We start from the raw sequence: 27230 nt of genomic DNA, 5'->3' as shown, positions 1-27230 counted from the left end.
AACAGTGACACATTTACTTCTTTCAATCGAAATATTCAAAATATTTCAACATTTTCAAACGATCGTTCAAATGCATTAACTGAATACAAAACATCTTTATTATAGTAAATTTCGTTTCATATTTAAAGTAGTTTATTAAATGGAACAAAAAGACAAATATACGCCTTAAAAGTGAAATCAGTTTCACTGAATAACGAAGATCGGTTGATGTTTAAACTTATTCTATTGTTCAAAAGCACACTACATTTCAAAATGATATTATAAAGCAAAAACAAAACAAGCAAAATATAGGACATACTGTTTCAATTTTCAACTGTTAAACCAAAACATTTTAACTAGTTGTTTGACTTTAAAAGCTAGTTTTATATGGGGATAATACTAACAACGACCCCATTGTTACGGAATCCTAATAGGTATAAAGTGTGTCTTTGAAGCAGGAAATCATTCATTAGATTTTGTTATAGATGTTGTGGAACTATATTAGCTATAGAACTAGGTATATATCAAATAATTTGAAATACTTTCAATCCCACATTTTTTCTTACGTTATTTTGGTTTTTATTTCGTATGATTTGTAGATAATAAATATAAAAAATCAAATCAAACATTTTGAAGAATCAGTTGACTGATATGCAAACGTTAATTTTAATTTGTTCCTTTACAATTAAATATTCGAATCAAATACTTGTTGTTATATGCGTAGATATATGATTTATACAGGACATCAAAATACCTATAAGGAAACATACACTACGAATGTAGTACTAACAAAAGCGCAATGAATGTAGTATTTATATGGAAGAAGATATTTTACTAGGATGGAAATTATAACGTTTTGTTTCACAGTTTTTTCTATGAATAACAAATTTAGATGATGAAAGATATTGACAGAATCTCAAGTCTTTATTAAATACGTCATTACGTAACATTTTTAACAATTCTAAACTTTAATATTTTCAGTCGTAGTTCAAGAGCGATTTTTCGTACAAGTTGTAACAGCCGAAGGTTTCAACACATCTTGTCAAGTATTTGTTTAAAGTGATTATACACCTAAACTGGACAATAGGGGACAAAAACTACCACGCTGCGGGTTGAACAATGACCTCGAATACTGATTATATTTTGATCTGCATTAAAAGAAACATGATTATAATATTTCAGTTTATGAATATTTCCTAGTAACATTAGTAAACGTTCTAATATAAAATGTATTAAAATAACCAAGTCTTATCGTATCAAACTAATTATACGTTTATACTAACTTATATGTTACCTGTTGCAAATAAACTAAAGACGACAGTGTCGTTACTTTTCTGAATCAATGTTATCATTATTATTATTTTTAGGTTTAAATCTCTTAAATAATGGTCTCACTTTACGAAGAAAAATATTCTGGTCGTATGTTGACTGATGGGAATGTACTTAAAATTTTGTATCTTTTAATTACATTCATGCCGAACGGGAGGTCATAGGTTGAAGGTGACGACAGTGTCAACAGATCATCTTCAGTCGTATTATGTTTAAGGCCTTGCTCTCTCCATCTGATAACTCCTCTTTCTTCGTCTGTCCCTGAAATCAATACTTTGAGAGGGAATATTGTTTGCTAGTAGTTGTAATAAACATAACATTGTAGTATTATAACCTAATTTCATTTGCTCGAAAGCAAAGTTATGATGTTAGAAAAATAAATAGTGAATAAGTGTGGGACATTGAGAAAAATTATTTTATATTGCAAAATGTTTCGCGAAGAAATCAAACAATGAAATTATAATATATCACATTTTTACTTCGGAAAATCCGAATAGTTGAATATTTGTAACTTAAAAACACATGAAATAATATTTTAAGGGAATTACTTGCAACGTTGAAATTTGTTCGGTTTATTCACAAACTGTCAAAGGAATGTTTCCTTACCTGGTATGGAATTGTCTAAAACAAACGCAATGAGTCCACCAATAAACATACTGGTATTCAAGAGAACTGTGATGAGTTGGTTTGCTGCGTCATTCCCTAAACGAAACAAATTTGTATTTTTTGTTGTGCACGTTTTTCCTGTTTTTATTTATGGCCACCATCGTACATAGTGCTTACTACAAGATAGTAAGTACTAAACGTTTGTTTTGTAGTTTAGTATATTACATCACTTTAAAGCATGACTGCAGTTCATGAGATAAAAAACAAAGAAGTTATAAACTTTTATTTGATCAAAAACATATAATAATCATAAAAAACCAGTCATAGATATAAAAACAAAATAAATATCAAACACTCTGAAAATCGAATATTAAATGGTTACTAATCAATGTCTGTATGTGTGTTTATCTTGTTACAACTGGTGAACCATAAATCTCACTGCCAGTAAACACAACGTGAAGTCTGCGGTAAGTCTACGGATTTACAACGGTAAAATAAGGGGTTCGACTTCCATTGGTGGAATCCGCAGACAGTTTGATGTGTCTTTGCTACAAGAAAGCACACACACACAGGCACAACGTAAATCTTCAGTACTCCAGGTGGAGCGTTGAGATGTGAAACTGTATATCATTCTCGCTGACTCTTGTGTTTCAAAAGTACATTGAACTGGTATGCCAAAGTTTATAAGTAGGTCATTTTTATAATAATATGTCAAGATACATTCAGCTTTATCTGCCTGTTGTTATTATTTAAAGAATAATTTGCAAAGTGGTTCTCTAATAATCAGAAAACCTTTAATATAAACATTTTTGTAAGGTTAATATTAAAACTGGTTCATTTGCCTTGGCAGTAACTGTGATGACGTTTATAAATTATACGTATTTCTATTAAATTCAACAAATTTCTTATATAGATTTACTTCAATATATATTTCCAATAATTATGTTATGTCTGAAGATTACTTCGTATCTCTACGCGAAGGCCCAGGGAATTTTTTTAGTGAATGAATAATTGTGTTCTGGAACAAATATCTTGCATGAAGAAATGAGATGCTGGATACTATTTTAATTATAATATTTCTCTTTTTAATAATACTTTGTGTTAACACTTTAAAACTTCGGTATGTGTATGGAGTAAGAGAATGAAAAAGATTTTCCTAATGTGAGTATTAATATTTTCAACTTGAATGACACATTTTAATATACATGAACTGACCAGGTTAGAGAACCATAAGGTTCGACCACATTCATTTTCTAATTTGAAATTTCTGATAGGTAAGAGGAGAAACAGTTGACAGCACTCACCGCCTGTGCGGCTTTTCTTAGCCGAATATTAATACTTGACTGTCACAGTTATAACTCCACCACATCTTGCTCAATGTGTTCGTATGTATATTGTAACTAGAATCTTGGACCTTCAGATTTGTAAGTCGACACACGCGTTAACCACACCACGTTCTTTTCTAAAAAAATGTTATTCAAGTTTTGTGCTTTTGAGAAATTTCCAAATAAGTAACATCATATTCGGGAAATGTGAATTGTTTTGTTCAATTCTTTTTTTTTTATAACAGTTATTTTTCTATTATTTTATATTTGTTGGAAAACATTTTTATTTAAATTATGTTAGGACGTAAAGAACTAATTTATTAAGAACTGTTTAAAGGCATAAAATAAAAGAGTTCTCCTGTAAAGTTTCTTTCTTGAAGTATTTTTCCCTCTTACCAACAGCGTTGTTGTTTTCATTTCAAAATTCCCTTTAAATTATGACTCAATGTCTTCTTCCTCATTTTGCTAGATAAATCACTGTTAATTTCTTATGGCGCTCTGAACCACCTGTATTATTTAAAAGATGGTTTATTAGTATTTAAAATATCAGGTACAATTCTACAAGTTTCCTGACTTCAAGCATAATATACGAGTGGTATCGAATTTCGGTTCCCCTGATCGTCATACATTTGAGCTTAAAAACAAACCAAACAAATAATGCTCCCTTCTTTCATAAAACTTCGATCACATTAATAAATAGTACGTACCTACATCAATAGTATTTGGATGACCCTTAAACCATTTTGGTATGGTTATCCCCATAAATAAAGATAATCCAAGGATAAGAATATTCCTGGATGACTGCAAGTCGATAAATTGAACATTAGACAGTCCAACTCCCGTTACAATTGCAAACGTAACACAGAAGATTCCTCCAATAATGGGCACAGGAATAGTGTTGAAGAAGGCTCCAAACTTCCCAAAACAGCAAATAACATCATTGTAATAGCCCCACACTGAATAACCCGTCGACTAGCCACCTGATTGTTAGAAAAAGTAAGAAAATTACGAGCATTTTAAAGTATTAACGATTATACTATTTGTAAAGTGCTCATAAATTAAAGGAACAAGTTCGTTTTCTTGTATAATTTATCTCAGTTCCAAATGTGATAATATTTTTTTAGGTAATTTTCCTCATTTCAGTTCCATCTGCATCCATTCTTTAATGTGTGATGAACGGTAAAACATGAAGGAATAATTATTTAAAAAAATTACCAATAACATCAAACCTGATAACCCCAATGAAACAATACTTTAAACAGTTTACATGTGTTTATTCAAGAAATGTTTGAAACATTCAATATCTAGTGTGACTTCCACACTCCTGAAACTGATATGGCACATTTCAAATCAGTCTATCGATGTTATTTTGAGGTATGGCAGCTCACTTGTCTACCAGTGTTTGTCAGAATTCCTGTTCATTCTAAGGAAGGTACTGGCGTTCACTGACACGCCTCTACAACGTATCCCAACAATGTCCAATCGGATTTAAATCTGAAGATCTGGCTGGTTACTCAAAAGTCTCTATTCCTTTTTCGTCAAGGAAGTTTCACAAAGTTACAGGAAAAAATCGCTCTCCTCAGCGTCTCCTCACTTTCGCACGTATATCATCACGAGACACAGTGAACTTGCTCTCGTCTGTTTACAGCACATTGGCCCATTGACGAAGTTCCTAGTCCACGTGCAGCCCAGTAAACTCCAACCTGGCTGCAGGATGTCACTCTGTCAGGAAAAGCCTCTTGCAGGCCATCTGGCTCTAAGGCTTCCTTCGTGCAGACGATTGCGAATTGCTTGGGTCTATACAAGGGTTCCAGTGGAAAGCTGAAGGTCATTTAGCAGTAATCGAGTCTGATCTAACCTGTCTCGCAGAGCGGTAGTCACGATATAGCGGTCCTCACTGCCTGTTTTGAAGCCATAACGGCATTGACCTGGTCTCCTGCCATAAGAGTTCTTCTCCTGGTAGCTTCTCCAAAGTCGATTGATAAAGCTTGGTGACACATCGACGCGCTGTGCCACCCCACTTTCGATCTGGCCATCCTCCAGCATCTGGACAGACCCGGTCATCTCGTTCTCTGTCAGATGGAGTCTGACTGCTTGTGTACACAAGATAAAGGTACACACTGACAAAACGAGTCGCAAAAGATCCATGTTGATGATTGTTTAGAGAATTATTGAGGAATGCATAGTTTCACCTAACAGCCTTATATTGGGTACCTTGAATTGTATTCTCCTTGAATGAAGTGAGTTTCGTTTGAGTTGATTCACACTTCATTCGAAAGCTTAAAAATACAATTGTAGACGAGCGGATACGTTTTTCATACATAAATTTAGTTATGAAAAAATATAGTGAGATATATGTACTTGTTCCTTTCATTTTTTTGAGTTGTGTGTGCATCTCAGATTAATATAGTATGTCCAAGAAAGCAACCATAGTATTTAAAATCATTGTAAAAGTAAATAAGTATCGGTTTAGGTAATATTTCTTTCATTTCACAAAGGAGAACAATATACCAATAAAGGTGAACCAAAATTATTTTAAAAGACGAAACTTCGATATACTTTTGTTACTCCGATTGCTCCAATATTTTCACTATATGAAGTCAGTACGCCTCCAGATCCCCAAATTCCCGAGATGATACAGGAAATTCCTTCCGCAAAAATTCCACGATTTATGGCGCTTGTTGGAGGATGAGGTGCACAGGCTAGTCGCGCGCATGCGTAGTAATCTCCCACTGATTCTACTATCGACGCTAATATTCCTGCAAATATTCCAAAAACTGCACCAATACTGACTGTTGGTAAACCCCACTGTCCTGAAAGACAAAATTAAAGATATACAAAAAGGCACAAACATAACCTGGTTTTCATTCAGCATTCATCAGTATTTTTCTCAATTTCATAACATATTTTATTCACTTTATGGAATATTTGTTGACGTGTTCTAACATACACGTACAATACATGAGTTTTTTGTGATGGTTAATTTGAGTCAATTGTTATAGAAATTTCCTCTTCCCTTTTCTCAAATGTAACATTGTTAAATATACATCAACAAGTTTAACAAAGTATATGTACAATAAAACATAAAACATTTCTACATCTTTCACATTTTTGCGTTTAATTAGTCTAACTTATAATTCAAGATAGTATAAGTTTATAAGGGTTTTAAGTTGTCTGATGAACTTCATAATGAAACTTGATTCTTTATTACTGAACAGATAACTTGGTTCTTATTAAAAAAAATCGACCAAAAGATAATTTTATAAGCTACTAACTGGGAAAGAGAAACTTAAACTCCTTTATATAGAATGATAAAAAATCAGTTTCTGCAACCGATTACCTGGATAAGGGAACCTGAACCAGGGACTGGAGTACATAGTCTGTACAGTGAGATCAGTTCTCGCTGCATTGGTTGGTCCTAGGGCACCAGTAGCAGTTAGTATGGCACAAACTACCCACGCTGTAATTATGGTAAGCAACACCTGGAAGAAATATTGGAGTTATATTTCCTTGGCATTACAAAGAATGCTCTAAACGTTATGCATTTTACTTTATTAAAATTGGTTCAAGTAAATTATTAATTGTAATGTATTGTGAGCGAAATTAGATTTATATATAAGCATAAAGATAATGCTCACTCAAGAAACAAAGGGGTCATGTTTAAAACAAATAAGTAATTTCTAGAATGAGGTGGACATCCACTTTTATTCAATCAGTAACGAAAATTTAGTGTAAATGTGTATATAATGTTAAACATATGTAGAACATAACTATTGATTTGGTTTGTTTCGATCTTCACGCCAAACAACACATCACTGTTTGTCCCTAATTTAGCAATAAAAGATTAGAAAGAAGGCAACTAGTCACCACCACCCACAGCGAACTCTTGGAAAACTCTTTTATCAGGGAATAATTGGATTGATTTTGACATTATAAGGACTTCAAAATTGAAAGGCGAAAATGTTTGGTGGACCGGGGTATCAAACCCGCGACCCTCAAAACCCGTGTCAAGTTCCATCTGCACCATGCCATGCTGGCCCGTATATAATAATAATGTTAAAGGATATGTAGTTCCAAATACTGATGTGATATTTATTACCCACAAAAATACAAATATGCATAATCTCGTTTTGTACCACATGTTTTGTGATATAGTTGTTGTGGTTTCTATTTTAAGATTCCAAGAATGTATGAGAGAAAACCTTGTAAAACACAAACCTGATTTTAATATTCGTGATTTGATCAAATATCGCAACAAAAAGATTTAAGTTGCTGTGACATTAATTTGGAGATTTTATATATTTAGCTAAAGAAATTTATAATTAAAGTATTAGTGTATGTTTATGGAAAAATGGAATATACGTGAACCGTGATTAAAATGTAAACCCACTGGAAAAAGCTTGAAAAATGGGAACTGTTTGATCTTCCATCCATTTTCTTTACTGCAGCTACATCCGGGAATATTAATGTTTCGGAGATACTGTGAGAACAGCACAAGAAGGAAAATTGTTCTGAAAATTCAACAAGAACAAAACAATAATTGGTATCTAAATGCTTATTGCTATAGCACTGATCATCAAATAACCAAAGTTACTTGTTACAACCTGTTCCTTATTAGCCTATATCACTAATAATTAATGTAAAACTTATCTTTGGCAAATATAATTTTCCAAGTTTTTGCTGATGCAAGGCTTAAATAAATGAGTATTTATTAATAATATAATTTATGTTTAACCTACTTTCTTTATATCTTTCCATAAAAGTTTCTTTAGGTAAATCTTACATCTTCTAGTGAAGGTGATACAGGGCAGTACTATAAGATTGCTACTTCTTATCAAGTATAATTCATGTCCAGATTTTGTTTATGTTAATTTTAGTTGGGACAAAGAAAGTCATTCAAGTAAACAAATCACTTCCTTACTCTTATTGCACGCGGACTTATAATCATTCTTATTGGTCTTTAAATATGTTTTTCGACGTTTAAAAACGTTTGTCACTTCATTCATGATATCATAGACAATCATCTTTTCTGTAGGCGAAACGAGTAAGTTACTGAGAGTTTCCTTCCTCTTTCTCAAGGGCTAATGATTTTAAATCACCCGAGTTATATGTAGACCTTAAGTAATCTAGTTTTGTTTATATTGTATTTAAACAGCAGCATTTCTCCATTATTTAGACATCAGCAGATTTATAGACTGATTACTAATGAGATTTTGAGCGGCTGTTAGATTTTAGTCTTTGTGATATTGTACCTCTGTTTAAAACTGTTTAGATACCTGTATAAATCCTAGGGCTTCTGAAGTTTAAAGCTACTTATTTTAGCAATTATAACTTGTCTACTTTTATTGTTTCCATCTTAAAACCCCTCACTTTGAAGAAATTTATTTTTATTCTTTTACCTAAAATCCCTTGCTAAAATCCCTCTCTGTTGATCAATATGTTATGGCCAGTTTTGATATTGAATATTTAAATATTCCTAGATGAAACTTAAAATTTAATCGGAGACCTACTTTTTCTCACAAACATTAAACATTATCCTGATTTGACCCTTAAACAATTCCTGGAGCATCCTGTTCCCTGCAGAAAGTTAAACGAATTACTATTTTATGACGTCATTTGTAACCGGTTGATTGAATGCCATGGGATCCCTTCTGGATCCAAAAATAACCATAAGGTTTTGTACTATCATGAACGCAAGTGATTAGATAACTGCCCACGTGAATTTAAACCTGTCTTTTACAAACACTATACTGATAACACTTTCTTCCTGTCTTCATAATCAAGCCACGTTTACTATGCTATGTTTCTTTCTTACCCTAATTCCCAACATCTCCATATCACACTGACACTCGATCTTGAAGAAAATAATTTTTTACCTTTCCTAGGTATCAGAAAGTAAGCATATTTTAAGATATATTTATCATGAAAGAACTTTCACCGCCCTCTACGCCAACGTCAATAATTTTATCCTCAACTTCTTAAAACGTATTATGGTTGAACATAATTTTAATCTTTCTTCTATTTATTTTATCTTATACAAATAAATTAATCTGATTTACAATCGAAGATTACAATTTACAATAAACAAATTTCAGCCACCAGACAATGTACATTTCCCCTCATTCTCTCCTTTACTTTTTTGGGTTTGGAATTCCTATCAATTAAAAACAAAACAATTCTCTACCTTAATAAAAAAATGTTTACACTCAAATTAAGCATGTACTGCAGTAAGGTCACGTACATTGGCAAAACGAGATGTATGTGAACATCTAGACTTTCAAACAGTGTCTACCATCTACTATTTAAACTCACACATCCATCCATTCATCCACATTCTGAAACCACAGGTCACAATATTTCATTCAACGTCATATCTGTCACCACCACAAGATTTTCAGACCTTGATCTCTATATTAAAGAAAGTTCACCTGACCCTTAACGATTCACATTTAGATCTAAAATTGTTCGAAGTATTCACACTGTTAACTCATCTGTTGTATAATATATATACGAGGTCTGTTGAAAAAATACGCGGACTGTTTGAATTGCGCGGCTCCAGTTGGTTACAGAGGAATCCGCTTGGTGTCGCTAGGTTTGCACAGATCAGCTGATTACGACGCCATTTCCAGATTGCAGATATCTTCATTTGTGTATTAGCTACGCGGTTTTAATTGAAGTGCGATTTTTTAGTTTGGCGGATTTCAGAATGAATGACCTAAAGGAGCAACGACTTGCTGTGAAATTTTATGTTAAACTTGGAAAATCTGCGACTGAAACTTTTGCTATGCTTAACACGGCTTACGGTGATGTTGCTATGAAGCGTACGGCATGTTTCAAGTGGCATGAACGTTTTAAGGATGGTCGACAGTCCATTGAAGATGATGAGCGTCCTGGACGTCCTTCCACGTCACCGGACGACCTACACGTCGACAAAATCAACACTCTGATGCGGGCAAATCGACGTCTGACTGTCAGGAGCTTGCTGAAGAGTGTGGGATATCAGTTGGATCTTGTTACGAGATTTTGACCGAAAAATTGAAGATGCACCGCGTTGCTGCGAAATTCAGCCCTCAGGACTCGTGAGTTTTTGGCCAAACACTCGATCACTGTTCTTCCCCACCCTCCCTACTCACGTGACATTGCTCCTTGCGATTTTTTCTTGTTCCCCAAACTCAAAAGACCCTTGAAAGGAAGAAGATTTGAGACGATTCCTGAGATTAAGACAAATGCGACGAAGGAGCTGGAGGACATTAGAAAAGAAGCGTACCAGGACTGTTTCAACAAGTGGAAACACCGTTGGGATAAGTGTGTGCGTTGGGAAGGAGAGTACTTTGAAGGGGTCCCAGACCTGTAACTTCTAAATGAAGTACATTTTGTTTTATGACGTCAGTCCGCGTAGTTTTTGAACAGCCCTCATATATATATATTGTTTTATCCATCCATTTCGGTTTTCTTAATAACGAAGTAAACTAACAGTTATATTATTATAAGTTTAGTGATAATCATTTATGCAACACGATTTTCAAATTTCGCTGAAGATGGAATAAGTTATTCGGAAACCTCCAAATCTTGTAAAATAACATATTTTATGTTTTATCAACCGCCTTCATCTTCGTTATTGAAGTCAAACTTATTCGATACCTGATACATCCTGACACACAATACTAGTGTTGTTTAAAGAAAAAATAAATAAATGTGATAACTAAAATAAGAAGAAATTTAAATATTATGGAGTTAGAAATGGCTACAAATCAAGTAAAAGAAAGAAAATATTTTATATTTTGCAAGCTCATAGTTCATTAAAAGGATTAAAAACAGAAAATAAAATCATCGAAGTAGAAATACGATAAATATGTATTTTGTACAGAAAAAAGATATACATAAATTTAGTGAGAAAAAAATCAATTCTAAGCCTAACTCCGAGAACAAATATTTAGTCTTAATTTATGGTTGGCTTTTATAACCTCTTCTCAACAGTGTAGAAACCTTTAAATTACTGAATAATATGCATTCAGTTGCACTTTATTTTGAAAATGTTCTCTTTTCCAAACACAGACTTAAAAGCTGCAAATATCTAAATCGGAGGACAGTTTGATCCCAAAATATATTTTTTATTTATAAATTGAAAACACTTCTGGAACATCGAACTTACTTTCAAGATGTTTTCTAGTGATTGACGAAAACCTATTCATAACAATTAATTTTTCACATAATGATAACCATTGTTAAGGCAAAACTATCTTATTTTATTGCGTTTGTCATCTTCCCATTATAAAATTAGGGGCTGTACTAGGATTAACCAATACAGTCAATTATTAATGGTATTAAGAATTAATAGATATATTTTGAGGTTCTGAGATGTGTTACAGGTTTTCAACTAGTTACATTAACTATAAGGAGAAGTATTTTCCTTTGGAAGCTGCACTGAAACGAATAATTCATACTGTTTGTCAACATGAAGTGTGGGCTGGTTTTATGGTAGAACTATTTATTTCTCAGCTGTCGTATGTGAGCGACCTCATGAAGGGTTCTTATTTCTTCAGCTAAAGATTTAGTTGAATCTCACAAGTTTTTCTATAATAATAACAAATCACCATCAATAAGACCATTACAGAACAAGACTTACATAATAGCTATTCCCCAGTTTTTACTAGCTGTAGAAGCTGCTTCTTCGAAAAGAGAAAGTCCTATTAAAGATATGGTAGGAACGATAACTAAAGGTGTTAACCACTGAAGCATGACTCCAATAACACCTGTGAGTCCAATAACTATTTCAAAGATGGATGCCACAATGATAGCGCCTTGTATCTAGTGAAATATATTAGGAGCTACGTTATAAACATCAAAGAGAGAACTTATATGCAATAAGTCTGCTATTTATCCACTTAAAGTTCATTTTTGTAAGTACTGATCATAGTTATTGCATATTAAAATTGGTAGGTTCACATACGTATGTTTTTTATTGAAAAGAAAACTGCTATAATAGTTTTCTTATAATATTTCTCTTAAAATAATACAAAAGTACATATCGTTGTGGTACCAGATGTATTTATACATGTTAATAATAATAGCCTAGTGCGATAACATCAGAATAATTTAATACTACATTCACTTTTAGTGGAATGGATTGTCTCATGTTTAAATGTAAATAGTGATACTTCAGATAAGAATTACATTAATTTAAAAACATATATTTTTATGTAAAAAACGTATTAGAAATAAAACTAATTATACTTGATTCATTCGATCGTAGGTATATCATTCATATAAAAATTTTAAAAAACATAGCATGGGCTAAGTCCTTTAAACAATTAACTTTTGTTCTTAAAATCTGTATGTTTTATTATTTGGTTTTGTTAACTCAATTGTCCCCTTACAGCACAGAGGTATGTTTTCGAAGTTACAATGCTAGAAACCAGGCTTCAATGCACGTGGAGGGCGGAGCCCCTATCGCCCATTGTGTAGCTTTGTGCTCGACTACAAACAAACATGCCTTAATTCAATGGTATAGAATAAATGGAAAGGTCAAACGCAGGTGAATAAGACGGATATAACTATTTTTATAGTGTCATTCATAACTTTGCCCTCACTTTCTGATCAGGAAGCTGTGGTTACCTTAATATTAACACCATCAGTTTAAATAGAATATTGATTATTTTAATAAACTATGTTTATATAATTTCTCACCTCTCTCATTCGGAGTTGCCAGATTTCTTGTAGTTCTTCTTCTGTCGCCGACAACATTTCTTCTTCACTAGGACAATTCCACTGAGGTAAACTCAAAATAGCAAATATCGGAGCCAGAAAGACGGAGGACGAGCCTTGAATTATTGGAAGTCTACATAAAAACAACAACATAAAGTCAGTTCTTCATGTCTAAATATTAAAGTAGCTTTGTCCGTAATTGCGCTGTATGGTTTAAGCGTGTAGCTCTTTTGGCTGTCATAAAGTAACGGTAAATTCCCCCCATACTTTAGTAAAAGAGTAGCACAATAGTTGGCCGTGGTTGGTGATGACTAGCTGCCTTTCCTCTAGTTTTTCACTGCTAAATTAGTGACAGCAAACGTTGATTACCCTTTTGTAGTTTAGTGCCATATTCAAAAGAAGCAAAGGCAAATGTATATTATCGTAAAACCTTCTACACAATCATCTTTTCAAATTCTAGGCAGTTTATAGTCTTCACTCGCCTTCGTGTTTTAGAATAACGGTTTAACGCATACAACACTTATACCTAGTTCTAATAAATGTGATGGGCAATACACAGATAGCGCTTTGTATAGCTTTATGCTAAAGAACTACATCAAATAACATATATATACATCCTACTTTTCGTTTATAATTATTTGACACCACACAGACATTCTGAGAGGAAATATTCATATAAATGAATTCCTTTTAGAACGATGGATTTTCTGAATAATTGAAAGTCGTTTTGTCACGGCTCGAATAGAGTTCGCCCAGAACCTCCGTAAAACTAATGATATATACCATAAACTCTGCAGCACTAACTTCAGAGTTTGAATCAAGGTTTTTGGCAGAAGACAAACAAACTTCAAAGTCATTCAAGAAAAGAAAGTTACAAGATCCACGTAAAGGTAAAGGCATTCATTAAAGAGGTTAATTACCCTATAACCTAGGGTGATGCGTAGACTACAGTTAATAATGTGAATTCTTTATATCAATTGACTAATATTTATATACACACCCTGATTCCAGTATGATGTAATACATAGATGAGACCACATCTTTCTTCCCGGAATCATTGCATACTCTGCTGCACCTGCTCTTTGTAGGAAATAGACTAACCGGGCTACAATTGAAGCAGTTATACCTCATGTTTTAATAGTTGCACTGCACCAGAGACTGGCTGAGCAGAAATTCTAGCACTTTGTCTATAGGACGCTCTTCGAGTCCTTCAGTGAACGTGGTTCATGCAGCTTAAGTCACAAAGTTCAGTTCTTTAAATGGAGTACTGTTGTAACTCACAACACTGACACCCCTAACTTCACTGCAGGCGATTACATTCAGTATATGATTGAAAATATTGACCACAGTATGAGAACCACTGATGACCTCAACATTTTGCTCGTATTGGGTATCATAGCAACAGTAACTTCTACAAAGAAAGATACAAGGATTATCCTTCGAATATCTGTAACAATAGAATATAATGCAGATGTTGGATGATTTATTGTCGAATATTTCACATTGCCATGTACAGGTTTCAGTCTCTAACTTATGAAAAGTTGGACTTTCAGCCACGTTAGACACTGTCGATAGTACTATTAACACACTCTGGAGTATTTTCATACGTCTTTGGTTTTATGATTCTGGAACAGCGGAAACAATTTTTCTATCTATGATCGACCTTGGACCCACAAATGTCTCCTGTATTTACTCTATCATGTAATTCGTTCGTAACCATACCAAACCGTATAATGTAATACCCATCATAACATCCCATTGGCTACTCTGGTAGAACGCACTGATAATTGTAAAATGTTATCCCGATAGAAGCACATTTCATGATATTATAGTCAGGTCCAGAGGTTTTTGTACATTCATGAACTTCATTGGGTTTATCAGACATATCATAGCTGGGTATGATTGTATGAAGTGGCTGTTAGAGAAAGTTTACGCTAGAGGTAATGTGAGTCATATACTAAATGGTAAGGCTGATGACAATGCAATGTGTGTTCCCTTGCCAACAGCCACACACACATATCTCGGCTGACACATCACTAATCATACCACTGCCAGTCACATCCCAGTGGTCTGTTCTGTTGCAGAACATCTCAGCCAGGAACTGATTGATGCAGATGAGCATGATGAGGACAGTATTATCATCATCTACTGGTAAAGATGGAATGTTGAAGTTGTAGTAGCGATGACCCATCAACAGAGAGTCAGAAGTATGTTGTCAGACGTGATTCTTGTGACAGAGAAGTCATTGATACTTATATTAGAAAGGCAGCCAGTTTGTAGAATGATCTTACATCTGACAGTATGCCAGTAGTCATTGCATAATCATTAGATACAGAAGCTATATTCAAAAGAATAACACAATTTTAGGATCTTAAGCAGCCCCATTAGACACTTGGGAAGAATTCATATAACAGTTTTCTCTTTGTGCATGCTACTCTAGACTGTGACACTACGACTCATGCCTATTGTTCTGAAGAAGGCACAATCTAGTCAGCAACACCAACAGTAACCTGGCACATCAAGGTCCCCAGCTACCTCTTATATAAAATCTGGTGAAAATTATATTAATTAATACATGTATGGAAAGGTGAATTATCGTGTTAGTTAGTTCAATTCACTTCAATGCACTGTTGTTTACAGTAATTTTTTTTAACAGATCGTTACATTTATTTGGACTCATATTCTTTGGGTCGCGGGTTCGAATCCCTGTCACACACATACGTAGTGCGTTATAGAAAATTAAAGCTCAGAACATAGATACCCACAAAGACGTTCAAACAATAACATACAGAGATATACCAAAATAAAAATTATAATTAACAAGTCTTTATGCATTAAACTAATCAATGATGAAATTATTAGAATTGCATTAGTATACTTTGAAAATAGACTGTGAAAATATCATAAAGTTTATATTAAAATACATTGGTGAGTCACGTCATGACTCCGCAGTGGCACAGTGGTATGTCTGCGGACTCACACCGCTAGAAACTGGATTTCGATAACCGTGGTAAGCAGAGCACAGAGAGACCATTATGTATATTTGTACTTAATTACAAACAAAGAAACAAAGAATCAGGTCATAGCTAGCTTAACTAAGCAAGTTAGAAGACGAAATATTTGAAAATATGTCAAGTTATAAATGCATAGTTAATATGACAGAATGTGCTTGATCATGAAGGGGAAATCTATATGGTTCGCATAAAAAAAGATATGAAATTGTGAAATGAATTAGGGTTTCAAATTTAAATTTCATGATAAGTGTTCATGAAATCTACCAATTAAATAACTGATTATTTAATTACCTGGAGTTTTCTAGGATTGCATCCGTTTATAAACACATACTCTAAAACTTCACTAACGATTCCAAATGATTATTGTTGATGACAAAACAACCATGAAATTGAGATATCACTAGTTTTGGAGTTACGTAAGCAGTAGATAAGTGAAACAAAACAAAAATGGTAGATCATGTATCGTCGCGATTCTGTACGTTATTGTCGATGTGTAACATGGTTTTCACTTGTTTCTTGTGGATAAGGACAACTACAGAATGTTACGGTTTTAATACATTCCAAATGTTCCCCATTTCTAAGACAATTCAAGTTAGATAGATGTTATGAACTCTTACCTTGTACCGAATGTTGACTGGATTAGGGTCCCTAAGCCTGACACAAAAAATATTGTTGATGTTATGTAGCCTCGAGCTGGATCGGATTCTTGGATGCAAAGCTTTGGTGTGACTATGTAAGGATATGCAACAGTCGACCCGAACATTGTCAGATATTGCTGTAATTTTTAAAAAGTAAATTCATTCTTTTTAAAATATAATCTAAGCAAGAGAAAAAGTTTAAGAAAGAACTTTTCGACACAGTGAAATTAAAATTATACACAAACGTTAGAAAGATTTATGAGTGAGGAACTCCAACTTATCTTTACTGAATAATACAAATGTATTTTTACGAAGGTATTTGAACATCAAAATTATCAATGTGTAACATTTATATCAACAATGTGTAACACTGATGCTTCTAATATATGTTTTTCTTCATAACAAAACATTTTGGGATTAAGAAGAGAAAAACACACAGTCTTAGATGTCTGACATGTCACTAATTTAGCCAACTTTTGGGTAATTACATCCCTGGTCTCCTGGTCTGTAAATTTAAACATTTTAGTTTTAGACTCAAAGTAAAACACAGTTTTAATGTCACTTAAAAATGTCTTAATCAACTTCTTTTATTCTGAAATATCATGTGCTTTTAATTGAGATTAATACATTCGTAATAATAAATAATGGAAAAAATACAGCATTTATCACTACGTTCTTACCTGAATCCCAAGTAGGATACACAGGTTCCAACGAGGAACTTCCTCTACAGTGTATAAGATGTTACCTCTGACTCTATCTTCGTCTGTGACTTCCGCAATAGACGCCTATATGTTGCAAGGTAATAGATGGACAAATGGTAGACAATTAAATGATTTAAGTATTTTTAGATGTACACGTATTACGTTTGCTTAATAAAAACATGTATTTTTTTAAGGTTTATTTGGTGTTTTTTTTTTTATTCAGCTCTCAAACTAATGGTGTCGCGTTTTGGAATGAACATGGAAAATTGATGGATTCATTTATGAACAATTATTTCATTTTTTTACATTTTTTTCCTAATTTATGTTTTTTACGCATAAAATGCTTATAAATTAAACTAAAAATAAATATAACTGGTTAGTTAGAATGTCTCTTACTTGGACTTACTGATTCTTACCTGTATTTCATCAACTTTTGTCTGGGTTTCGTTTCCTAAGTCGCTGATTTCTTTCTAAGTATAGAGACACATACATAAATATATATACATATATAAACATATTTATATCAGTATTAAAACGAACCTACAAATTCACAGCGGTTTGTTTCATTCTACGTGTACAGACACATATATAACATATATGCATATAAACATATTAATATTAAATATTAAAACAAACTTATAAATTCACAGCCGTTCGTTTTATTCTTAGTTTAAATTTTATTTGTTTTTATTTATAAATCCTGAATTTGAATGTATTTTTGTTGACGCACGTTTTAATGGTTTCAAAATGTGTTGAAGTAGCTAAACAAGTAATGTAAGAAAGTGGATAAGCTGAGAAGGATGAATTGAAACCTGAAAATAAGATAATCACCAGAAAAGCAAACGTGATCTCCTTGAACCCTCACAATCAGCTAATAATACCACATTAAGATACGTAGCATGTTCTACTGTTTTAAACACAGAAAATCTATTTCACAGATTTCTTGATCTGGTTTCTTTTGAATTTTGCGCAAAGTTACTAGAGTTTTATCTACGCTAGCTGTCCTTAATTTAGTAGTGAAATAACAGAGAGAAGGCAGATAGTGATCATCACTCACTGCTAAATTTTGACTGCTCTTTTACCAGCAAATAATTGGATTGACCGTCATTTTATAACGCCCCCGACGGCTAAAAGGTTGAGCGTGTTTTGTGGTACGGGGATTCGAATTCACGACCCACAGATGAAAAGCAGACCGCCATAACCACTTCGACTCATTATGTCCAATTTGTTAATTCACGTACTTTATACTTACTGGGAAATATATATAATTTTATTTTGTGGTAATGAGTATGATCACCCTAAATTATCATATTTTTGAGGATACTTTCTTACATTACTTGTTATTACCTATTTCGACACATTTAGACACCATCAGAACATGCGTAAACAAAAATACATTCATATTCAAAATTTTTAAATATACATATAAAATTTAAATTAGAATGAGGTTATAGAGCAAGTTAGGCAAGTTCTCTCCTTACACACATACATATATATAAGTATATTTGCATTTCAGGATATCTTAAAACTATTTAGAAATATATCAATCATAGTGTTTAGTGAGAAACATCTTTCCTTCTTCCAAATAATATTATGGAGGATGGTCAGTTAGGCCGTTTTTCTACAATTGCTCTGAAAATTTAAGGGAAGACTAGTACAATTTTTCTACGTTAAATTGTAATTTGAAAAACTATAATATTATTATTATTATAATAACGGATTTTATACCGGCCTTCGTGAAACTCACATATTTTTCAATACATTTCAACCTCTTTGCGATCACCATAAGATTTTAAAACTGTGGCGTTACTTCTCTACCTTTAGATCGAAGTTTTGTTCTAACAATACCTCCCATTAAATAAATCATTCATAACTGTGTATTTTCATACTGAATAATGATTTTCATTAGAAATGCTCAGATTAATGACTAACTTAGGTTCAAGATATTAAATACACAGCCAAATTAATCGAGATTAAAACATGTTGATTTATTAGCGGTTTTGTGATGTTCATTTTTCCAAGAAACTACAATTCAAAGACATTCTGTGAGATGATAATTCTGCACAAAGCTCTGATGGTTTCTGTAATTGTATTGGTTAACACGTTTACTACGTCAAATAAACGTATTGTGTAGTAGTTTAGTGTTAGTGATTTTCCAAATATAAATAAATAAAATATTATAATTTTACCTGACACTCGAAATCTGGATTATCATGCGCCATGATGACGAACGATTTCACAAGTCACTCCAAGATGTAACAGATACAGATCTGGATGAGGTATACTGATCACAAAAAGTGATACCACCTTTCTCTCTTAGTGCACCTACCTGTTGACTGAATCGCATAGAAGAGAGTTTTATGTAGTGTGTTCTTGAGCTGTAACGAGATGGAGGAAGCAATTAATGTTATGTTACAGAATGTGACGAAGTTATTAATCTAAGTGGCTGTGACGAAACTATTAATCTCATGATGGAATGTTATTCTGCATTTTAAAAAAACACACTTATTTCTTAAATCTGTAATTTTCGGTAAAACTTCCTAAGATAATTGAACTATATCTGAGATAAAAAACAAAAACTCACTGATAAGAAAGAAATTTCGAACTGAACAAGATAAAAATGTGTACTCTATATATTAGGATTACTTGGCATGTTTATTATTAAGCTAAGAAAAATGTTGAAAGTTTTGAGCTAACATTCTTTATTTTCGATAGGACATCTTTATCAAAGAAATTCACTCCAAAAAATACTGACATTCTTCGTCGAATCAAGATAAATATACTGAATTTTATATGATTTTGATTTTGGTATCTAACGTACTTACATACTTTTCTTCCTTTTAGTGTAGTAGCTCTCTGGAAATGTTATAGAACATTCAAACACAGATAACTGCTTTTTCTGTTTCGGTTCTACTTATCAGATGTAACATACCATTTAAGTCAGTGTTTATGGTTCTCCAGTATCTAAGCGGTATGTCTGCAGACTCACAGTGCTAGAAACCATATTTCGACACCAAGGAATGGCAAAGCAGACATAGCCTATTGTTTAGCTTTGTGCTTAATTGAAAACAAAACAAAACAAAACAGTGTTTGGTTATTTGTGAAAGCAAACATGGCGATTTGTTATGGTAAATAGACCAGCGTTTAGAAATTATTTATTTTGAGCAGATCTTTGTTTTTTTTAATATAACAACCACAACAAGTACGACAGCAATGAACTGGTTAAACTCATACCTCCCTACAAAAAACTGGAGAAATGAATATGAAGCGAGAGAAAATGATACAATCACGTTTTACTCTACGTGTTTATTACCATATGTTACGACTGCATGTATAGGTATAGAAATATACACGCCTACCTGGGAAAATGACCACACATGTTAGGTACGAAATAATGCAATGATAAAATTCTAGCTATAACAAGGGCGAATAACTAAATGGTCATATATGAATGAGAAGGAAACATTTACCCTTCGAGACACAAATAGACGAAAACAAATTTATGATAATTGAGTGGATGACGAATTTGACATTTTTTTAACGACAGTTTGAATGCCCAGCTCTGCCCTTGGTGAAGATTTTCTTTTTGAAGTTCTTCTAATATAGTTAAAATGTCTTCCTTCAAAACGTTTTAAGTTGTTTTAAGCAGACTGCACTTTATAGCCTTATTTTTTTCTTTGAAAACTTGGACAAATTTGCCAAGAAGAAGGAAAATTTCTACCAGGATTTTCAAAAACGTTCATTGTACAAAAAATCCGGTGCAAGACAGAAAAGTCATTAATGATAAGTGAGGAAGTGTAGAAGTCAAAACGAGAAAATTCGCAGAAATGGAAAACTAGTTGCGTCAGTTCTTTTTCAAAGCAACCCATTTTACAGTAAAGATGTGGTCAATATTTCTACTGTCCGGATTTGGTACGGTTGACACAATAATTTTAAATTTTCTTCTACGGAAAACTATATTTTACGTCAAGAAGTAGGAATTATTCTAAAAGTATTTTAATTATTCAATACGCGTTTAATCCAAGTTTAAATCCTTAATCTAATTCTAGTATGAACCAAAAGTTAAAATGTGTGTATCAGACAATATCTTCTTACGAAAATTGTAGCAATATCTTAAATCTTAACATTGTAGCTGGATATTTTATTTTATTTTTTTAGAAACAAGTCAAAACACTCAAACTTTCATTTACAGTCTTTGACGTATGGAATTTTGTTGTGGTGTGAGTTTTATTTACAATTGCTATTGTAGTAACGATATATGGGTTATTCAGCAGAATATTTTTATTTTTCAGTATGTGAAACGTTTAACAAGAATTTGTTTATATATAGTCTACTAAGTTAACATGCTAAATTTGACCTGAAACAGTCAGCTCGTTAAGGAAGAGATACGTCCAAAGACATAAAGTTTTACCGTAATATTAGATATTCATCGCACAGGTATGACTTAACTTGTTCAGTGCGCATGCGAGAAAAACGCCTATACATTAATTTTATGCTTAGCCATACGTTGCTTCACTCGCCAAAGCTGGATAATATAAAGAGGAAAAAAAAAGCAACTTCTCTTCTTAAAATACAACAGTCCATTTACACATCTAACTAAACAGGAATTAATACTGGTATCATGTACTCATAGATGTAGAGGCAAAAGGAAACTTCCATAATGTTTTAACTGTCAAATTTTAATGCAATTGCTGTGGCAATAGATATTTTATAAAATATGTAAAATAACGCTTAACATAAAAGTGTCTTCTGCATAAACACACATACTCAAACAAAACACACCTGGTATCAGTTGGTTTCGATACAAGTCACGTAGTCTCTTTTCATATGTTCTGCTTGACTGAACACGTCGCAAAGGAGTGAAATTGAAAGATTTGTTTGTTTGTTTTGGAATTTCGCACGAAGCTACTCGAGGGCTATCTGTGCTAGCCGTCCCTAATTTAGCAGTGTAAGACTAGAGGAAAGGCAGCTAGTCATCACCACCCACCGCCAACTCTTGGGCTACTCTTTTACCAACGAATAGTGGGATTGACCGTCACGTTATAACGCCTCCAGGCTTGAGTAGATAGCCATCAAGTAGCTCTGCGCGAAATTCCAAAACAAACAAACAGTTGCATCATGTGTAAAAAATAAGTTTAGTTCTTCCACTACAAGCTAAAATAACTTTATTGTCATTATTACTAATAATTATAGATTTTAAATTTGTGTTTCTCAAATTTTATGAAGATCAGTCTCTTCATTGGCTCAGAGGTAAGTTTGAAGACTTATAACACAGAAAACAAACTGGATTCTATACACATCATGAGCACAGTCCAGTTAGTCCGTTGTGTCGCTTTGAGCTTGAAAATAAACAAGTAAAAGAAGTGTCTTTTGTAAATCAGTTTTTCTGGTGGCAAATCGCCGTGTCTGTGGAATTGTACTACTAGAAGTCTAGTTTCAATAGCCGTGATCGGTAGAGCACAGATAGCCCATTGTATAGGTTAGTGCTTAAGTTTAAACAAATACACTTTGCTGTTTAATGTGAAACTAAAAATGTTTTTATATATTTATATATATATCTTATAAACAATAATAATTTATCAATAACATTAAATAGATTCACTCTGATTTTAGAAAGTTACCACATATTAAACCATTCATTTACGTCGAATTACACTACTTTATATGGTCTACTGAGGACTGACCTTTTTTTTATCGACTTGGATGGTTTTTGTTTATAGAGTGAGTAAGTTTATAGTAGACTGATCTTCATAAAGTTTGAGAAACTGAAATTTAAAATCTATAATAGTGGGTAAAGCGTATTTTCTTAGTTCATTACATACTTTAAAGCATGGGTAACCTTTCCATGGCTGAATGCTTGAGAAAGTGAAATACAAAGGGAGACAAAAATGTTTGTGAGTGAAGCAGTTATGCGAAAATTTGAATTTAAAAAATGTCTACGAATGATTCAGTACATTTCTAACTGAACTTAAACCTTTCGTGTACTTTTGGGTTCAATTGTGATAAGTTAGAATTATTACATTGCATGCTATTGAGTATTACCTAATATTACACTGCATTTTGCAATTGATATTCATAGGCTTTCATTAAATTATTTTACATTTGGACATACATGCGATACTAAAGATGTCTAATAGTATATTAAATCTAATTTCGAGCGTCACCACGTCCAGTCATACTCTATCCCACGAATCTGCACCTTGACAGTAACCCTGCAGTTTAAAATTATTTGTAAAAGGTTTTTCCTCAAGACTGCTATATCCAAAATAATGCAACTATATTGCCTTTTAGTTATTTACACTTTATCTACTGTATGAAGAGGACGGGATCCTAGTACCAGATTCAACACTTTGATAGCCCAAAAATCAATAGAAGGTACGACCAACAGTTTAACTCGCATATCCTTGCATGAAATACCATACAACACCGTATCATTCTCCAGCTCTTTGAAGTATGTGACGATTGAACAGAAGATATAACTGGAAACCTTATTTTGGTGAACATCTACTCTCTTGAGCTCGTTTCGAGATGGAGAACATTTTTTGATGTTTTGCATATTGTTGTTTGAGATACATGAATGACTTTTTCCCACATAATCGTTTGTGAATTCTGATCTGTTGCAATACATTGCACTTTGCTGGACATGGCTGGAGCACGACTTGTTGCATGACTTTTTCTAGATAGTCCTGATGCTCAAAACTGATCCTTATGACTTCCAACAGATATTTCCACCTTGGAAATTCTAAATCTTTCATCTAAACACATTTTTATGATATGAGTATATGAATACTTTGCATCGAAAAGAGCTGTTACAAATTTGATCAGTTTTTAAATAGTTTCAACCTGCCTACTTAAATCTAAAAAAAGTTAAAACTTATTTCTGATTAACACCAATCTCAACACGAATTTATCTATATATTGACTATTCTAAATCGTTTCAATGTAACGTAGTCAGCCCTGTACTTGCAGATGTTTTGTTTTTACTGGATTTATGATTCACAATACAGATATATATATCTTACTAGATTCATGACTTGTATCTACTGCATTTGATCATTGATATATTATTTTAGAGGTAACACATGATTTCATACACCAGTGAGACAAAAGAATGAATATTATTTGAACCAACTTGAATTTCGATAGAAAATTTGTTAAGAAAAAAAGTAAAAGATTTGTGAAGATATAAAATGAAACTAACGTTTACAGAAACTAATCCAAGCTTATTCAAAAAATCAAAATAATTCGATACTTCGACTACGCAGGCAACATACTTTTTTTTGATACGTTATCTAGCTTCTCAAGGTTTAAACTTAAAAAATAATCATGAATATCAATTAGTGTGTTTCACCTTTATCTCTGAATATTAATTATTTGAGGTATATTTAAAAAAAACCAACAACATCAGATGGTTACAAAGTTATTACTGAAATGGTAAAAACCATAATTATATCAGACAGCATCCGGAGACACATTGACATTATACTGATGGGAGGGAAACAAAAGTTCACAGGTAATCTAAAAATACTAAAACATTAGACAGACGAATACTCGGACAGACACCACATGTTTTCAATATATATATGTGTGTGTGTGTGTGTTTGTTAGTGTTTGGCAACGTGTAAAAATGTCAATACTAAAAGCAAATAGAAATAAATAAAAGGTAATTTACATTTGTCTCTTTTGTTCTATATTAAAACGATATATAAATGAACACGTCAATATTCAAAGCCAAACAGACCCAGAAGAGGATAGTATTATATTTCAGATATTTACGTGCTCGGTTGTGTAGTAACATTATATAATGATCAGAATGTGACGTTCTTTATTGCTTTTTTAACCCAAAAGTATTCCTTGAACCAGATTCTAAAGTTCGATTCGGTAATTGTAGGCCTAATCGTACTTTAGTAATCATGCGAATTAAACAAATATACAAACAAGTAAACAATCTGACAGAGCCAACTTTCATAACCGCAGTTCGACTCTGTAGCGTGGCTGGTTACATTCTCATTATAAGAAAAGTTTCTGAAACTTGCTGATACAGTCATCCCTCAGTAATTTCTCTTGTAAAGAAACGACAGGTCATGTGATGGACGAGTGCATGGTGGGATGGTATTGTTGGTTGATCCGTGTTTTTTTTGGGTCGTAACATCATTACTTCTTCTCTCTACCTGTCTATTGAAGAGATCTATAATCAGTGAGACCTTCATGCCCTCATTGAGCAGTAACCATCTCCCTTTTTACTACTGGGGGATTTTAACATAATCACCTTGGGGTGGTGCTAGTATTGATGAGAAGGGTCGTATTATAAAGCATATGCTCTTGGACCACTGTCTTTTCTCTTTAGTACTGGCTCTTATATTTATTTTCATGTACCTAGTCAGTATTTTGCTGCTACAGACCTTTCTATTTGCTTCTGTTCACTTTTCATTTACTTTTCTTGGACATTCGACAGTAATCCACGGGGCAGTGATCACTTTCCTATCATTTGAGAGAGACTGGCAGTGGTTGATGCCATCCGATCAGCGTGCCTCGATGGAAGTTGGACCGGGATAACGGACCTTCTTTACCTACTCTCTCAGAACTTGATGCTGCTATCGATAGATGACTGTGTAGCAGCAACAACGGACTGTATTATCCGGGCAGCTACTCAGAGTGCTCGTAAAACCTCTTCACGTTTCCCACGATATCATCTTCCTTGGTGAAATACTGCCTGTCACATGACAAGTAAAACTTAAAAACGAGCTTGGGATACCTTTCGTAGCTATCCCACACTTGTAAACCGCAGTGCATTTCAATATGTTTGTGCACATGTTCGGCAGGTCAGGCGTCAAAGCTAGAAAGAATCTTGGAGTAAATACACCTCTAGCATTTCTTTTACTACCAGTTCCAAAGTCATATGGGACAAATTTCTAAAGGTTAGTGGCCGGTATACCTCTGCCCCCCTTTTAATCTTGTTCTCTCATGACCAGGAAGTTGCTGATTCTCAGAGCATTGATCTTAACTGTATCTTGCATGAGAATGTTTTCCCGATGCTTGGCACCATGCAATTGTACGTCCTTTTCTTAAACTGGGAAGGTTCACAAGATTTCTTTGTTCAATCGTCCAATTGCTTTGACGAGCTGTCTCTGTGAGATATTAAAGAGAATGGTTAATGCTTGTCTTCTTTGGTTCCTCTCACTCACTCAGTGCGGGTTCAAAAGACAATGCTCCACAATGGACCATCTGATTCGACTTGAAACATCAATTAGGGGAACCTTTCTCAAACGACGATATCTTGTTTTTGTATTTTTTGATCTTGATAAAGCTTATGATACATCGTGGAGGTAGTTACCTAAACTCGTATACGTTGCGAGTCGATTTACTGATTTTTATTAGACATTTCTCAATGCATCGGCGATTTCAGGTCCGTGTGGGTTCGACAATTTCCTATTCTTTCCCACAGGTACTTTGAGTCCTTCAGAGCTGTGTCTTGAGTATGACAATTTTCATTATAAAGATTAATGGCATCAGTGCACAACTACTCCCTACAATTGCAAACAGTATCTTTGTCGACGACTTCCACATCTCATGCCAGTCGTCAAATATGAGGGATACTGAGCGGCAGCTACAGACTGCCTTCAATCATTTACTGATGTGGACCACAGCAAAGGATTTTAACCTTTCTCTCTCAGAACTGTTTGCCATGAAAATGTTGGACCCTGTTCACAATTAAAGTTTTGGTTCTGCACAAGGGATTTCTGCACTTCTTCAGTCCAGAGTTTGCACATCACATGAACCCCCTCTACACCTTCGTCGTTTGCAACTGTGTTTAATATATGCTTCAAAACTTCGATCTTTATATTTGCCAAACATCTCTCGACCCATCATTCCATTCCCATTTCTCTCTTACTGCTGTACACTATATATAAAAATTGGATTTCACGCTGTTTA

The 27230-nt window shown here is 33.5% G+C and overlaps 1 pseudogene across 1 annotated transcript; it reads right to left on the bottom strand.

Moving 5' to 3' along the window:
* Nucleotides 1-1375: 1375 nt before the first annotated feature.
* LOC143247900 (solute carrier family 23 member 2-like) lies at nucleotides 1376-20454 on the bottom strand (annotated as a pseudogene). Its single transcript, XR_013026740.1, has 13 exons — nucleotides 20123-20454; nucleotides 19487-19675; nucleotides 17714-17767; nucleotides 17277-17381; nucleotides 16576-16733; nucleotides 12927-13077; nucleotides 11866-12047; nucleotides 7630-7750; nucleotides 6580-6721; nucleotides 5799-6052; nucleotides 3947-4219; nucleotides 1915-2010; nucleotides 1376-1569 (listed from the first exon to the last, which is right to left on the bottom strand). The product of XR_013026740.1 is annotated as a solute carrier family 23 member 2-like (transcript).
* Between the last annotated feature and the right edge of the window lie 6776 nt (nucleotides 20455-27230).

This window comes from Tachypleus tridentatus, chromosome 3, assembly GCF_004210375.1.
Source record: "Tachypleus tridentatus isolate NWPU-2018 chromosome 3, ASM421037v1, whole genome shotgun sequence".
Classification (NCBI taxonomy): domain Eukaryota; kingdom Metazoa; phylum Arthropoda; class Merostomata; order Xiphosura; family Limulidae; genus Tachypleus; species Tachypleus tridentatus.
This window is presented reverse-complemented; position numbering and strand designations above follow the sequence as displayed.